The sequence below is a fragment of the Dermacentor silvarum genome, chromosome 5 (genome assembly GCF_013339745.2).
Source record: "Dermacentor silvarum isolate Dsil-2018 chromosome 5, BIME_Dsil_1.4, whole genome shotgun sequence".
Classification (NCBI taxonomy): Eukaryota; Metazoa; Arthropoda; class Arachnida; order Ixodida; family Ixodidae; genus Dermacentor; species Dermacentor silvarum.
Window position 1 is genome coordinate 122,217,084 of NC_051158.1, and position 13,463 is coordinate 122,230,546.

At 50.2% G+C, this 13,463-nt stretch overlaps 1 protein-coding gene across 3 annotated transcripts in view; it reads left to right on the top strand.

Annotated features, from left to right (window-relative positions):
• Nucleotides 1–13,463, top strand: part of LOC125945981 (uncharacterized) — a 526,632-nt gene that overhangs the window by 297,783 nt on the left and 215,386 nt on the right. For 2 of the 3 annotated variants that reach the window (XR_007467290.1, XM_049668441.1), the window contains exon 8: nucleotides 7,093–7,239. The exons of the other annotated variant lie outside the window; for it this stretch is intronic. The gene's annotated coding sequence lies outside the window, so the exon portion shown is untranslated. Of the gene's footprint in view, nucleotides 1–7,092; nucleotides 7,240–13,463 lie in introns of those variants that run through there. 3 annotated transcript variants of the gene reach the window in all.

Consider the following 13,463-nt stretch of genomic DNA (forward strand, 5'->3'; position numbering starts at 1 on the left):
GAAAACAAACTGAACGCAGGCAATCAAAAGGTAATAAAAAGTGCGGATAAGCTTGCACTATTCTATTAGTTATTGTATATGTTGCTACAAATACATTTGTGGCATTCCGTGCATTGACTTGAGTCAAATTGCAACATCGAAATGCAACGCACGATCTAAATGCATTAAATTAATTACGCAACTATAAACAATCGTGTGTAGCAAATGTAGTCATTGAATTAATTTCCAGATGATATGCCGTGCTTGTGATGTATAATTGAAGCCGCAAAGGAGACAATCAGAATGTAATAAATACATCATGCACGTGTATGCTCAATTAAATTAGACAGCTACTGCTGCAACCGCATCCTGATATGCCGTGCAAGAGTAGAAAAACAAAACGAGCAGCATGCAGATCGTACCTTTCGTCCGCCGGGATCTGAAAGAATTTTATGACGGTGTGGCATGAAGAATTTCGACACCACTCAGCAAAACACGATTTGTGATGACGGCGCGAATTAATTCATGCGTCTGTTTCGCTGAAGCTAGCAAGGGGTTCGCTGAAACAAACTTTACGGTGGTAAAAGCCGCCTTTTGGACACCGTAGGCCGTAGCATACATGGGCGCGCGACAAGAAACGCCCCTTTTTCGCCGTGAGAGAGAAGGACACTCCGCAGTTCCAGTTTTCCACTCCGGGTGGCGCTCGCTTTTTCGCTATCTCGAACTGCAACCTTTAGGTTCACTTGCGTATTAAAAACTCCGCAGTTAATACGTAACCTGGTAATAAATATAAAATGGAACAACAACGTTCATTTATGCTCGAAGGTAGTGCAGCCCCCAAAGATTAGGATCGCTGCAGTCATAGGACAGAAACCGCGAAGTTTCATCCCCCTGGCCTCGTCGTCACTGACGTAACTCGACAAGTGGTTGGCAAAGAACGAACCAGCTCTCTTAAGGGTTAGGAGCTTTTATAACCTTCATCTCGTGACGTCACCGCCGCCACTGCCGATTAACATGAGGCGTACGTGGCTGACGAATCTAACACGATAATCACCTGTCAGTGGCGCAGCTGATTCACAGCCGTATGGACTCGTAAACATTCATTTACTAACTAAATTACGAAGTATGGTGTCACGCGAGCACAGGCAAGCAGAAACACATCTCACTGGATGAGCGCGGACACCCCCTTCGAAACCTTGGCCTGAGGAAGAGTGGCAACAGCAGCGAGCGAATTGGCCTTCGTGCTGCCTCTCGCTTCAACGCCCAGCTAAGCGGTGAGAACACAGCGCACACGAAGCTATGAGCCGTCGGCGCTAAAACCCCTATATATAAAAAGTAGCGCCATCCACTTCCCTCCTCCTCCGTCCACTGTCGCGCTCGGCGCGACCAGCGCGATCGAGGCGCGATATCGACCGTGGCGCCACCTGCGTCGGGCTTGCCGTGGCAGACGACAGCTAACGCGCTACCAGAGTAAATCCGATGAAAACTTCGATCGCGCCCTACGGAGAAGTTTTTGAGGCGCGATTTTGCTTCGTCAGTTAGTAACTGGCCTTAATAATGTCGTTTTGGAAGTAGCAACGCGACGATGCGAGACGGCGCAAATATTAAGTGTGCAGCAAGCGTTTGGCCGCGCCGGATGGTAAACAAAAAATGCCTTTTGCCCTCGCCTTGTCGGTTGCGGCCACTTAAGGCGCAGCAGCATGTCATCACAACGAAGTTCTTGTCCCTAACACGTTTGATCCGTTTGTGCGTACAGCACTTTCGTCGCACAGGCCCGACAATGGCAGTCGAAGCGCGCTGGAAAGATAAAAAATATACAAAAGCGCAACGCGTGCTTCCAAGTAACAGGGATTGGCCAATGGGGGAGCGAAGGAGGCTGGGGCGACCGGAGGCGGCAAGGAGGAAACGCCGGGGTGAGCGCGGTGGCGGCAAGATCTAAGAATGGCGCTACTTTTTTTTATATAGAGGTTTTACTCGGCGCACCTAGGCTCTTTACACCTCGCAGATCGCTTTCAAGATAGGGCCCGCGCGGCTGCGCTCAGCCACGTCGTACACAGCCGCCGCCTGAGTAGAACCCCCGTCCCGCCCGCCCGTCGCCCAGTGCCTTGCAACCGGTGAAAGACGGCATGCTTCCATTCCACCTCCCTCGCTTGCGCGCGCAAGTTCAAGCCGACATCATCGCCTCACTCTCGCACGCTTGCAGCCGCACCTACAACATACGGTGGGCAGCTACGGTGTTATCGCACTTTGCTTTGATTGGAAATATCACGACGACGCGTGCGGAAACAACGACGGAGGAAATGGGTCTGGAGCGTCCCTATAATTCTTATCGCTCTAAAGGTTTCGAGCAGCTCTTCTAGCACGCCACATGGTATCTCCAAGTTGGGAGCCTTCTGCCCATTGCTTCAACAAAGCCTATCAAAAAGACGACCATCTGTACCGACAAACTTCAAGGGCGAGGGTGAAATCGGGGTAACAATAGGTGACCCGTAAAACGAGCAATCGCAGGGCATTGTGGGGCGCGCCGTCTGCTAGCAGCTTCCGGTTCGACGGACGACGCGGCGGCATGCCCGGAGCGCACGTGTTTTTCTACGTGGTTTCAACTGTTATGCCACGTACACACTAGCGGCAAAACGCGCACGGCGCGCCGCCGGCGGCAAGACGCGCGCCGCGAAAGCAGCCGCGAAACAGGTGTTTCTTGCCGCGGCAGGGATCGCTCCTGGACTGATTTTTTGCGGTTTGCGGCGTGCCGCGGATGAAGGAGACCAGTGAGAGCGGCCCGCTTCCATGACGTGCGCGCGGGAAACTGGTGAAATGCGGACCCGCCCGACCGCTCGTTTCATACTCGCGTCCGCTGTTAGCAGGAAACTCGTTTCGCACTATCATCTGCACGCATCATCTCCGGGCCGAGATGACGGATAGTTCGAGAAGGGGGGAGAGAGTCTAGTCTGTCACGTGATTGCCGCAGCGGCGCGCCGTCGGTTCGTGTGGCCGCCCTGCCGCTGCTGCGTTTTGCCGACGGCGGCGCGCCGCGTAGTCGTGCGAAGCTTTGCGTCCGCTTTGTCGACCAGCAAAGTCGTGCCATTCACGCAGCTGATTTCTAGTTTTCGGGTCACTCTGAGCGCAACGATGACCGGCCAAGAATAGCAATGGATGGATGGATGTAAAACTTTAATAAAAGTCCTGAGGTACGCGACTCAGCGCGCAGCGGGCCGCTCCCACGTTGGGACAGTCAGGCCGTGCCCGACCGCCGCATCGTGGGCCCTCTGGACAGCCCATAGTTGCGCCCCGGCATCGGGGCTCTTGATAGCGGAGAACCACTTGTCCTCATTGATTTGTTCCGTGCCTCGCAACGAGGGGCAACGCCAGAGCATCTGGTCTATGCTAGCGAAGTCATTGCAGTGCCTGCAAGAACTACTGGCATAAGTGTCGGGATGAAGCTTGTGTAATAAAGCCGGGCTGGGATACGAGCCTGTTTGCAATAATCTGAGGGTCAATGCCTGCGCTCTATTTAACTTCTTGTGAGGAAGGGGAAAGTCTCTCCTGTCGAGATAAAGTGCTGCGTAATTTAGTTATATGTTGTCGGTTCATCTCTGTTCTCCACCACTGCGGGCCGGCCGGGTAGTTCTCCATGGTCGCGGAAAGCGAGACCTCGCGCCTGGAGTGGGCCAGCTCGTTGAGGTTTGTGGGGCCTGCCATGATGGATCCCATGTGAGCGGGGAACCACGTGAGCGTGGCGATGCTTTTGCCGTCGAGGATGCGACAGGCTTCCTTACACACGGCGCCAACGCTGAAGGCGCGGATGGCTGCCCTGGAGTCGCTGAAGATGTTCGCATGTTTCTCGTCCAGGAGGGCCAAGGCAATAGCCACTTGCTCGGCCGCACAAGACGACGTGCTTCGTACCGAAGCTGCGTTAACGGTCGAACCCCTGTGGTTGATGGACACTACTGTGAAATTTTTGCTGTTGCCATATTGGGCCGCGTCGACGAAAGCAGCTGCCGCCAGGGAGTTCTGTCACCCGGCGTAGGATCGCCACGGCCCTGGCCTTCCTTCTTTCCATGTTGCGCTGGGATGAATAGCAAGTATACACTTTTATTCATAAAGGAACTTGTAGCACGCTCGAGACGGGTGCGGGAAAGAACGTTTATTCCAGAAAGCCGCAGATTATATAGCCCCGAGCAAGGGGGGCGTATGTTGCTGCACTTGAGCGTGTGCATGGCTTTGCACAGCGTTATCGCTACGTCACAGAACTCTGGTTTTCGTTCCGGCGGCCTGTTTTGTTTCTGCCAGGTTTAGCTCTATGACATTTGGCGTTGCTTGGACGCGCCGCCACAGACTGCTCGGCCTGCAGGTCAGTAAGACAGGTGAAAAGTTATCATTATCCGATAATTTATCAAGCGTATTCAAGCATTACTTAGAAAATCGGGTGCTGAGGCGATGGCTACAGCGGTGCATGCTGATCTGTGATAGTAGCTAAACCGATAGCGTCGATATAACGGCGCAGTCAACGCTGAAATGATAACTTTGCGCGCTATCAACGGCATTTCTCGGTCGAAACTCAAGGTTCAATTGAAGTGGTACGTACAAGTCCCCGCTTTTTTTTCAACACTGGCCGTATCGCAGTCATATTACGGCTGCGCATTATCTCATCTGTGCTGAAGGAGCTACGGTTGGCTGGTTGGTTACGAGTATTATGTATGTATCTCGGTGTGTCCCGCCTAAATTCGCGCCGTAAAACCTCGTTTCATAATACCTATATATGTGCAGGCGAGTACTGAAACCAGAACTAGGTTGCCTGAGTCAATGTTATACAAAGAAATATCTTGAGAAATCATTCCGTGGCGGCCCTAACACAGCTAAACGCCGCCTGATAAGTGGCACATGTACGTTCATTGTATTTTTATTTTGTTCATGAATGGTCTCTGCCTGTTAGTTTTGGAAGTAGCAGCCAGTCCTCTGATGCTTGTGCACAGCTGAATCAGCAAGGGTTGCTGCAAGGCCGTAGTTACAAGCGTTCCATTAATGCTTGAATTTGAGCAGCCAACGGCTGAACAGCCGACGATAGTTTTCCTAGGCACCTGCACCGGGTAATCTTCGAGTGGGACAAAGCCGGACGAGCTCGCGGGATCGACTCCCGGCCGAGGCGGCCGCATTTCGGTGGAGGCGAAATGCGAAACCACCCGCGTACATGCGTTGTAGTGCATGTTAAAGAAACCCATGTGGTAAAATTAATCCGGAGCCCTCCACTATGGCGTGCCTTATAATCAACAGAATTTGGCACGTAAAAACCCAGAAAGAAGAACGGACTGCAGGCGCATCATGGGACTTCAACGGCGCGAAGCGGTGTCGGCGGCTGCGCTTACTCGAACCGGAAACAGCTAGCAGATGGCGCATCCCAGAATCCTTGCTATTTACGGGTCACCTATTCTTGCGCCTATTAAACTGCATCAGTGGTCTCTCTTTTTCACCTCCCATCACAGGGTATTCTTTGTCCTAAAAGGACCAGATGGCACATGACTGCCCGAAGCGCACGCACAGCATACGTCCAGAAAAACTTCAACTGGCACGAGAGGCGCCACAAGCGTGCTTGGTTTTTGTGTGCCTGACTCACCACGGATTCGTAACACGTACCGAAATGTTTTAGCAAGGGTATCCAGACGACCATGACGAAGTTTACTACACATGCAGCACCCATTGTAGATATGCGCAACAACACTTGGGCCAACAGCAACAACTACCCAGAATGGCGGCTAGGAATTCACTGGAGGTGATTCGCACTCTCGTTGTCTTGATGCCGGACTCCTGTGCTTCGTCTTCCGGGCGTTTGCTCGGCTTAATTGCACGGTCACCATTGAGGTTTTCACCAATATCTTCCATTGTCCACTGAGTGCACACCGAGGGAACGTAACTCAGTTAGCGGCGTCTTCCCCGCTGATCTATTCCTTTATCTGTTGTAGCCTTTTGTGTAGAATCGTCAAGCGTCACACTCAGGGGCGAGGGCTGCACACGGTATGCCTCAGCAAAGCAAAGAACTTGTGGTAATCTTTGTTCATATAATCCAATACGATAGGTTTTACACCTGCCGTGGTTGCTCAGTGGCTATGGTGTTGGGCTGCTGAGCACGAGATCGCGGGATCGAATCCCGGCCACGGCGACCGCATTTCTATGTGGGCGAAATGCGAAATACTCGTGTACTTAGATTTAGGTGCCCGGTGAAGAACCCGAGGTGGCCCAAATTTCCGAAGTCCCCCACTACGGCGTGCCTCATAATCAGATCATGATTTTAGCACATAAAAACCGAGAATTTAATTTTTTTACGATACCTTTTACATACAGCTGCAGGCAGTGCCGATCGTCTTTTGAAAGCCTGGCAGCAAACAGTGCTGCGTCGAACAAATTTATAGGTTGATTGTGCTATTCGTAGAGCAAATCAGGAGCGTTGCAGCCATCACCTGACGCTAGAATGGCTGTGGTAAGAATGCCTCCGAAGCACATGGCGCAGCAAGAAGACAGATAGTACAAAGGCACGCGAGCGCTCTATTTACACGTGTGTCAGAGTACATGGAACAAGTGAAGACTTCTCGCCTACGCAGTTACGACTTCTCGTAGACGTAGTTCACTGTCAGTGAGGTGACCGCGTGCCTCTATCGGAATATTGAATTGAAGAAACGCAGTCGTACTGTATGGCGGAACTCTCGCTGTCTTCAATGTTCTGATCATTCCTCTGTGAGAGTTGAGGAATCATCAGAAGGACGATGCACCTTGACTACCTTATTTTTTCAGAAACAAATGCGCTGTTTTCGACAACTTGTCCTTGGTGCGACCAAGAATTGACAGAAAAATGTATCTAAGACGGGGCGGAATCACCCCATTTCTCTTCCTTACAAGACTGCTACTGGGCTCTAGAGTAATGACCTTCCCTATAACATCTACATCTCATGCAGAAAGGCAGTCACAAAAATTCTGAAGCGGCCATTGAAATAATTCTACGTATATTTGACGTTGGAAAAGAAAGTCTACAGCTGGTCGTGAAACCGAATGAGTAGAGTGAATATGTTTTCGATATATTTGGGTAGAACAACTTTTAACCTATGTTTATATCTGTACTTTCAGATAATTCTACTTGTTTGCACTGGGTAGCAGAGAAGCAGCTTACTGCCAATCGCACGCTGTGCAAAAATGCCTTTTATAATTATTGTACAAAGTTTGTTGGCGACTGGTATTTCTGGAGGCAACGGTGTGACTCCGAAAATAAACCAATAAAAGATAAAAAATAATGAGTCGTTACCTCGAATCTTCTTTATCAGTTTGCAAACTATAAAAACATTTCTGTTAGAAGAAAGTATGAATGAATGAATGAACTTTTATTTCCCTTTTTAAGAAAGGGGAGGGGCCGGGGGGGAGAGAGGGAGGCCTGTGTGCTCCAGTCTTAGCACCTTGTGCTGCCAGACGTCCGCCTACCAGTCGTGGTAGGCCTCCGCTACCTCCTCAGCCCACCTCAGGACTCGGTCCTGCAGGGTGGGATCGGAGCTGTTAGAAGAAAGTAAGTTTTGATGATATTAGTAGTTTCCAAACTGCGCCAAGATATTTGCAGGGAACCTAGACTACGTTTGCAATTTAGGCCAATAAGAAGTGAAAACCTCACGAAGCTTATATTCTATGACATTAGTTATTGTTCCTATTTGTTGGATGGAAGCCTTCTTTACATAAAAAGGTTTATGGAACAGCTACTAATTTTCGTAGCCATGTATCAACTGCAGTTCTGAGTAAAAAGGGCCAGATGACATCTGGTGTACAAGTATTCTCAAAGCCCCTATTGACGTCGTGTTATTATGCATGGAACAGCAGTATTCGTTAAGAACGCGACACTTCTTCAGAGTTTAGAATTCCCCGAACTAAAAGCAGCCAATCCAAATGCAGCCTTTGAAGCTTAACGAAGAAAATTGTCATTCCTTTTTCAATATTTCAGTGGTCGAAGTTTTATTAAAGAGCTTGCACTTAGAAAAATTTACTCTTCTTTAGGTACAATTTGCAGATACTCACCGTATGATTATAAGTGCGATTGCAGATACTCACCGTGTGACAGCGTCACTGCTTTACGTGAACAAGCAAACATCCCGACTCTAATATCAGGACGGCGTATAGTATCGGCGTATATCAGGACGGCCCACGATCTCCTCGTCGAGATGGCACGCTGCCCTGCATGGCTCCAACCTCAACGACCAACTCTGGGCGACCTAGCAAGCTTTAGAGGCGGCGAAGAGGCAACACCTCGACATCCCCACGTGAGAGGCCTAGGCACAGCCACTACCTCTTGCTCGTTTCAATAAAGTTTATTCAGTAAGTCAGTCAGTCAGTCTCTCTCTCATTGAAACAATTTGCCTTTCTTCCCTCTCTCTTGTGCCGACTTGAAGCATATCTTATTTGCCACTTGGTCTGTGCCGCCCTTCAGAACATAACGCCAGCTTGGGCTACTGGGCATGTGGTTCTAGGTATGTGTCATTCTTCAACGAATCTCTTTGAGTCCAACTTGGGTAGCCGAGTATGTGCCGCTGCATATGGCCTACGCCATTGGCGAAAACGATGACTTAGAATTTCTTCGTTGCTGGGTGGAATCGAACGTCGTGGCGTCGAACATAAATGGGGCAGCTAATGAAGTGGGAAGCGCGAGAGAGAACTCTGGCTGCACGCACATTTCAGCATTATCAATGTAGTGTGTCACATTATTCCTTCAATATTAATGGCACGTCGTCATTCATCGTTATGTGGGTTCGGCCGGTATTCTCTCGCCACTGAAGAGCACTGTGCACGCAGTAGCAGTTACCTAATGATCCAAGCGTGCCTCAAAGTTCATTAAAGACCAGCGCATACCCACGTACGCATAGCCAATTACGCATAACCATTCACCGACCTTCGCTTGAAACAGGTTTATTTAAGCGTGTGACATAGTGTGTGTCACATACTCACTTACTTGACGTATATCTATGGACCCAAATGTTGTTGGTTATGTAGTGATATATACGAACACCAGCAAAAGACGTAAAAGAAGACTTGTTGATGCTCGCCCCGCTTCGCCGCTGATTGGAGGGATTTCGTTTCCTTTGATCTGTGCGGTAAACCGCAACTACACCTAAACGTGTGCTTGCTTTTGGTGGAGTTTCTGGTTTTCCTCTTTACCCTGGAACTACGTACCCGTACTCTACTATGCTTGCCGATACATCACCACAAGAGGATAGTTCACCCCCGGCTGTCATTTGTTCCGGCATTCCTAGACAGCGTGACCCTATTATATTCAGTGGCACCGAAGACCATGACATGGAAGACTTACTGTCCTCCTACGATTGAGTGAGTGCACACAACAATTGGGATGATGCCGCCAAACTAAACAACGTCATCTTTTACTTGAGCAATGTTGCCTATCTATGGTTTCACAACCACGAAATTGGTATTGCCAACTGGTCGTCTTTTAAGACGAGCTTCGCGGAGGTATTCGGCCCAACCGTGTGTGCAAGCTTTGCACCGAACAGCGCTTGCGTGGTCGCGCCCAGCAATCATGCGAAAACTTTACGTCACATATTGAAGATGTTCTCGGTCTCGGCTGCCGCATCAACCGTGCCATGCCGGAAGTTGAGAGAATAAGACATAATCAAGGGGATCGAGGATGACACCTTCCACATGCTTGTTTCCAAAGACCCCCAAAACGGCAGCCGACAGCATGACTGCCAAAGTTACGACGAGTTGCGGAAACAGCCTATTAAGACGTGGCGCTCCAATTATGACACGGCCAGCATTTCGGCTCTCTCCGTTGGTGATGTTTCTGACCACACTTCCTTAATCCAGCAAAAGCACGAGTTTGTTCGTGAGGAAGTGGCACGACAGTTGTCACTTGTGGCCATGATTCCGGGCCTACGCAATCGCTCGCCTCAGTTCTTTGACAGGTAATCCAACAGCAAGTTTCTGAGGCAATGAGCAGTCCCCAATGCCTGATGCCTAATACTCAACTGCATCCGCCTTTCTCCACACCTCTGAAGTACGCTGAATCGCAGCCCGGCCTCGAGCTTTATTCGCGACGGATCCCGAGTAACCACCCAACGCGTGCTACGCGGCGCGGCCAGCTGTACGTCCTGCTCCGCTCCCTATTCCGTGTCCCACCCAGATGCCGGCCAATCCTTGGTGCACTGCGGACAACAAACCAACCTGTTATTTCTGCCATCTTCCTCGCCATGTAGCACGTTTGTGCCATCGCCGTCACTTCCGCATACGTAATGACGACCACTTTGAAGGCTACGCTCATCGTGAGCCACCACCACGCCCGGTTTCGAGTATTCCAGCACCTGATTCTATATCGTCGGGTCAACTAGCCTTCGGCGCACGCCGGTCGTCATCCCCACGTCGCCGTTCACTTTCCCGTAAGCTCCGTCGACCTCAGCCCTTCCAAGCGGAAAACGACCGTCGCTGTCCCCGAGACAAGAACTGCACTCGTGTCAAAACATTACAAGACTTAGGGATTGCCAACCAATGAAATCAACGTGCACACTGCGACTGTCGCTGTTGACACCGGATCTGTGGTCTCTGTGCTCAGTGGTGAACTTTGTCGCAAGTTGAGAAGGATTACCGCTCCGCTTTCTTCCGTCTCCCTGCGTACGGCCACAGCGCAGCACGTTTAGCCGTTTGTGTCGAGCACGGCTCGGTTTGTCATTCAGAATGTTGTGTATGTCATTGAATTTGTCGTCTTTTCAAAGTGGTCACACGACGACATTATGGGCTGGGACTTCCTTTCTACGCATCATGCCGTTGTTACCTGCGCGCGTGCCGAACTCTCATTATCCTCGATGAGTGATGTCCCCTCTGAGCCGTGTTTCTCTCCTTTTCGGCTAGTACTCGTCGCTGCGGACACTGACTTACCCCCTTTCTCTTCCGCTCTCATGCCTCTCTTGCGCCACTGCTGTCTATTCTAATTATCTGTTTTCACCGTCCGAAGCCTTCGTATTTCGCAGAAACTTTCTCCCTGCTTTTGCCGTTCTCACAACTGAAAACTTGTGCGGATCCATTTACTGTAGAAATTGGTTATCTTCATCAACAACTTTATTCCGTGGCGAATGTCTAGGCCGACTTGAGGACATTGACTCCTTTTATCCTCATCAACTGCCTGAAGACATCAGCGACCTGACTGTCGACAGCGTTATTCTTGCTACTTCAGCTGCTTCGCCATATTCAGGTATATAGAACCAATCCATTGATTCACAACTCTCCTATAACCAGCCATCCAACTCTTTGAGCTCCTGAACCGTTTCCAAGCTTTTTTTGACCATCAGCAACCTTCTTTGGGCCGCAAATCTGCCATCGTTCATCGCATCGACACCGGTACTCATGCACATCTACGCCAGCACCCGTATCCAGTCTCACACGTAAACCCGATGTGCCTGACGACCAGGTGAATGATATGCTTCACCGTGGCGTGATACTAGCCCTCACACAGCCCTTGGGCCTCCACAGTTGTACTGGTGAAGAAAACGGATGGTGGCATCAGGTTCTGTATGGACTATCGGCACCTAAATAAAATCGCACGTAAAGATGTTTATCCCCTGCCCCGAATCGACGACGCCCTGGACTGCCTGCAAGGAGCAGAGTTTTTCTCGTCTTTGGATATTCGATCAGAGTATTGGCAAGTACCTATGAATGAAGCTGACCGCCCCAAGACGGCATCTGTAACTCCCGATGGGTTATACGAGTTTAACGTGGTGCCATTAGTCCTTTGAAATACGCCTGCCACTTTCGAACATCCCATGAACAACATACTTCGAGGCCTCAAATTGCACATGCGTCTTTGCTACCTGGATGACGTCTTAGTCTTTTCGATGGCCTTTGATTCCCACCTCATCTGCCTGGCAAGGGTCCTCACCTGCCTGATAGATGCTGGGCTACAGCTTAATATAAAGGACTGTCATTCTGCTGCCGCGTACCACCAACCACGCGCTTCGACGCACTTCTCGTCACTTTACCATCCTCGATGGGCTTCTGTACCACCACAATTACTTATCTGATCGCCGTAAATGGCTTCTGGCGATTCCTCGTCGTCTACGTTCCCACATCTGGACCTCTTTATACATGGACTTGCAATGCGCCCATGCTGGAGTATTAAAGATCTACGCACGCGTGCGGCTTCGGTAATACTGGCACGGAATGTACCGCTTCGTGCGACAGTACATCCGCTCGTGCTCCGAGTGCAAACGCCGCAAGAGCCCACTTTGCGCGCCCACTGGGCCACTCCAACCCCTGCCCTGTCCCACCCAGCGTTTCTACCGCATCGGAATCGATTTGTACGGACACCTTCCGAATACTCCAACTGGCAACCGCTGGGACATCGTCACTGTGGACAACCTTACGCACTACGCCAAAAATTCAGCACTTATCTCTGGCACATCACGTGAAGTCTCCGCGTTCATCCTCGATAACCTCGCTCTTCGGCATGGTGCGCCTCGTGAGCTACTGAGCGATAGCGGACGTTTCTTCCTCGCCGAAGTCGTAGAAACCCTTCTACGTGAATGCAACATTGTCCATCGCACTGCTCGCACATATCATCCCCAAACTAAGGAAATGACTGAGCACTTTAATCGTATCCTAGCGGACATTCCCGCCATGTACGTTTCCGTTCTGCATACCAATTGGGACCAGATACAACCCTTCGTTACCTACGCTTACAACAACGCCACTCAGTTTACCATGAGATTCTCCCATTATTTCTTCTTTACGGCCGGGAACCTTCCTCTTTCATGGACACTATCCTGTCATATCGGCCATGATGCGTCCGAAACCAGTACCCTATCTGAGGAAAGCCACCAGATTGCCTGCTCACTTACCTCGCAAGTTCATCAGAAAGACTGTCACGACCGTAGTTCCTCTTCGCTGTCCTATTCGCCTGGTACAATGGTGTGGCTCCGCGTTACTTTTCTGCTCCCGGCCTTTCTTCAAAGCTGCTGCCTAAGTCCTTAGCGAGTTCTACATCAGACGAACTTTGTCAACTACGTCATTGAGCTCTTCCAGCCATCTGCGCACCAACGGCGCCACGGCCGAGAAATGGTTCACGTCGAACAGATGAAACCGCATTACAAACCGCCAATATCACTGTTTCCTTAGGTCGCCAGGGTGGCTCCTTTTTCACCGAGGGCGATTGTAGTGATTATACTAACACCAGCAACAGATGTAAAAGATGTAAAAGAAGACTGTTGTTGATGCTCGCGCTCGCCCTGCTTGGCCGCTGATCGGGGTGCTTTCGTTTCCCTTGAGTTCCGCGATAAATCGCGACTACGCCCGATCGTGTGCCTGCTTTTGCTTCTTAATAGTGCGTAATAAGATGAAGCAACTCACCCAGAATCAAGTATTGATACTCAGATTGACACGAAAGAGGTTCATCGAAGTTTTGCATATCCACTTTTCTAAGTTGGTGTGACCAAAATTCATGAAGAACAGCAGATAAGCAGTAG